At 43.2% G+C, this 3,807-nt stretch overlaps 1 long non-coding RNA gene across 1 annotated transcript; it reads left to right on the top strand.

The window, feature by feature from the left end:
• Positions 1-1,249: 1,249 nt before the first annotated feature.
• LOC119315886 lies at positions 1,250-2,211 on the top strand. Its single transcript, XR_005152806.1, has 2 exons — positions 1,250-1,309; positions 1,922-2,211. It is a non-coding gene; the product is annotated as an uncharacterized LOC119315886 (long non-coding RNA).
• Positions 2,212-3,807: the final 1,596 nt, after the last annotated feature.

Raw genomic sequence — 3,807 nt, forward strand, 5'->3', positions numbered from 1 at the left:
TAAGAGTACACATGCCTTTATTTTAACATACAGATTAAATGTTGACAAGTACATTTTGATTGCTTAGTCAGTGTATTGTCCGTTCAAAAAAAAGTCAATGTATTGATAATAGTTTGGCTTCCTTGGTAGTGTAGATTCAAGGAAATTTATAAAATTCATCCATTCTTTCTTCACTTTTTTGTATTTATATATGTTCTGTACTATTGAGTTAACTCAGTTGCAGCTATAAAAAGTCAATGTATTGATAATAGTTTGGCTTCCTTGGTAGTGTAGATTCAGCTAACAGTTTTGATTCCTACTATTAAAACATATACTGCTTTTTAAGAGAAACATACCTAATGTTTTATTTGATTAACCCTGTATGTATAGCAAATTTCTTCTAATTTGTTTTTCTTAAGTGCTGAAGACTTCCATAAGGACGCAACTACAAATAGTTCTTATCTTCAGAGGGTAGCCTTAGTCTCTCTACCTTTTCTTTTTTGGTGTTGATAATTGGATTAAATATGTTAGATAGCTGATTTGTTCTTAGGAAAATCGTTTACGCCAAGAGATAGAAGACCTGGAGAAGGACACTGGGTATAAGTTGAGAGTTCTCGCACAAAATTATCCGGACACACCGTAAAATGGATAGATGACCCGTTTGCGCCTCAAGAAGTCATAGGCAGGACCAAATGTATGATGGAGCGCACGACCAAAACCTATCCACATAAAATTCATGCATTCTTTCTTCACTTTTTTGTATTTATATGTTCTGTACTGTTGAGTTAACTCAGTTGCAGCTATAACAAGTGAGCTCTATATTCAATTCAGCTAACAGTTTTTGTTCCTACTATTAAAACATATATTGCTTTTTAAGAGAAACATACCTAATGTTTTATTTGATTAACCCTGTATGTATAGCAAATTTATTCTAATTTGTTTTTCTTAAGTGTTGAAGACTTCCATAAGGGCGCAACTACAGAATCATCCGGACACATCGTAAAATGGATAGATGACCCGTTTGCACCTCAAGAAGTCATAGGCAGGACCAAATGTATGATGGAGCGCACGACCAAAATCTATCCATTTTGGTCGTGCGCTCCATCATACATTTGTGCCTCTAAACTTAGTTTGTTGACTAAATTGTGTGGTTCCCTTTTGCCGTTCTCTACTCTTTTTGCCGTTTTAACCGTAAAATATGATATATGATATAATGGTTATTTGTACATCGAGCAGGTGATGTAATTATTTTCAATAGTGCTTCAGCTCCGCAATCGACAGTTTGACCTCATGCTAGGGCAGCCTCAGCCAGTTGCCTCTTCTATCAAAGGTAAAGAACAAAAGCCTTTTTATTGATATTGCTGTATGGAAAGTTTACTGGAAACTATGATTCTAAGTGGGTGTGAATAACATGCTTTGTCTTGAAGTAATGACATATGGAGAAACTATAGTTCCCATACTAAACTTGGTATTTTGATTCACACAAAGTTTCCGTCTACTGATGATTAAACCCATACTTGCCATATGAATAAAGTGACATCAAAAGGAAACTGAACAACAGAGAGAATTAAGGATGCCTTATAAGCATGTTTTCACTTAAGATAGACTAGAATGACTTCGCAAATATTTCTGTCAATATAGATTGTCAAGTAGCAGTAGCTTATACAGATAGCTGCAGTTGTTGGCTGCACATTACAACTTCATGTTATTCTGCTCTCACCATAATAATCATTTTTTTGTTCCATATAAAGTGGCAGTAGGTTCTTTTGTTGCCAATGATTAATTATCTGATCCCTTGAGGCATTAATATCATGCTAGCTCTGTATATTGCTGGTGGTCTTCCCACTGTAATTCATTGTCACCATGCTGCTAATTTTGAGTTTTGCTTGTCTTGTACTCACATGTAGTTCCTTTGTTCCATCTTTGTTTTGTTATGTGCCAGTGCTGATGGAAGACATCCTGAGTCCTTATTGCATGCTAGAGAACAACAACTATCTTGTTGGTGATTCCCCTGATATTTGGTTCTACAAGTGTGGCATATGGACCAATGAAAGCAAAGATATTCTGAATGTAATAGCTATATGGGTTGTGCCAAATGGTTTAACAGTGGAAGCGTCACGCTTAAGTACCTGTGGAAGTGTACTATGCAAGCATTATCAGACAATGCAATGACACCCTGTTTGTACATTCACACCCTTTGAATGCCGCAATCAGACTAAGAAGATGCCTAAATGAGCTGTGAGGCTGCCTCCATATAAGTGTTTCTGTAAACCGATCTATGTCATTCTACTACATGTACTGCTATCAGCAAAGTTTGATAAATTGTATCTGTCGTCATATCCACACTAAGGGCCTGTTCGGAGACTTGCTAGCTTCTCAAAAGCTTCTCATATCCAGCTTCTAGCCTCACTTCTCACTTCACGTGGAGTGAAGCAAAGTGTTCTGGAGCGAGGCAGCTTCTCCCCAGCACCTGGGTGAGCTGGCAGCCCAACGGGGGCGGTGAAGCCCAGCTTCTTGCCACCTTGGGCCGGCTGGAAGCAGTCCATTTCGGGCTAAACTGCAAACAGGCCAAAAAAAGAGAGAAACGAGCTGGGCGTGGTCGTCCTGGTGCCGCTCCTAGCTTGGGAGAGTCGCTCGGGTGTCAATGGCGTCGGGGTGTAGCTCCTCTGAGACATGGGGGCGCAGCTCCTTGCAGCAGGCGCGTCGGACGGCGGCGAAGATGGGATCCGGCGGGAAATAGACCGGGGCGGCCGGATCTGTAGTCACAGGGGGCGATTTGGCCGGCGACGGGGGCTGCCGAGCGTGGTGGCCGGAACGGCGGCGCTAGGGTTGCAGAGGAGAACGAGGGGAAGGGAGTTGTGAGCGAGGGGTTTCCTGCGGGATCGAGCGAGTTGGAGGTGAGGAGCGAACCGTTTTTCTTGGCGGTGGCAATCCGGCTGTAAATAACTGCAGCTTCCGATTCACAAATACGTGAAGCGGGGAATCGGTCGCTTCAAAAAAATGGACTGCAGCCCATCGTGGCTTCCTGGAGTGCAGCTTCGAGAAGCTATTCCGTTCGGCCAGGCTTCGGTCAGAATTTTTCAGAAGTTTAGAGTGGGAGGAGATCAGAACAGGCCCTAACTTACTCGCTTTTCTGAACATTGTATTTTTTTTCACTTGAAAACTGATCTAAGTTAGTCTACTATCTGTAATACAATTCACATTGCATTGTCATCTACTCCCTCTGTTCTCAAATGTAAGTCTTTTTAGAGATTCCAACAAGGGATTGCATACAAAGCAACATGAGTGAATCTTCACTCTAAAATATGTCTATAAATTTGTATGTTGTAGTCCATTTGAAATCTCTAAAAAAAATTATATTTAGGAATGGAGAGAGTACATCTCCTACTTACTCACTACTAACATTCTTTCTAATTCGCTTCTTGCGCCATTGGCGCAACCGGGTCATCTAGTGATTTGAAAGAACAGGCAATCAGTGAAAAGAATGACGAGGATGGAGTGGACCAACCCTCAAGTTTTCATCAATCTTATTCTCAGAGCATCTCCAACAGCCGCGCTAAACTAGCGCCGCGCCGCAAATTAGGCCGTTTTAGCGCGCGCGCAACACGGCGGGTCGCTCCAGCGGGCGCGCAAAAACGGCGCGCGCGCTATAACGGGTTGGGCGCGCGGTTGAAAACACTTACGTGTGGCGTATTTCGGGCGCCAGCTACAGCGCGCGGCACACTCGAGCGCTCGCGCCGCACTCTCTCCTTTCCTCGTCCTACGCCCCGCGCGCGCCGGCGCCGGCGCCCTGCCACCCACCCATGGACGCGCACACCGGCGCCCCGC

Source organism: Triticum dicoccoides, chromosome 6A, assembly GCF_002162155.2.
Source record: "Triticum dicoccoides isolate Atlit2015 ecotype Zavitan chromosome 6A, WEW_v2.0, whole genome shotgun sequence".
NCBI lineage: Eukaryota > Viridiplantae > Streptophyta > Magnoliopsida > Poales > Poaceae > Triticum > Triticum dicoccoides.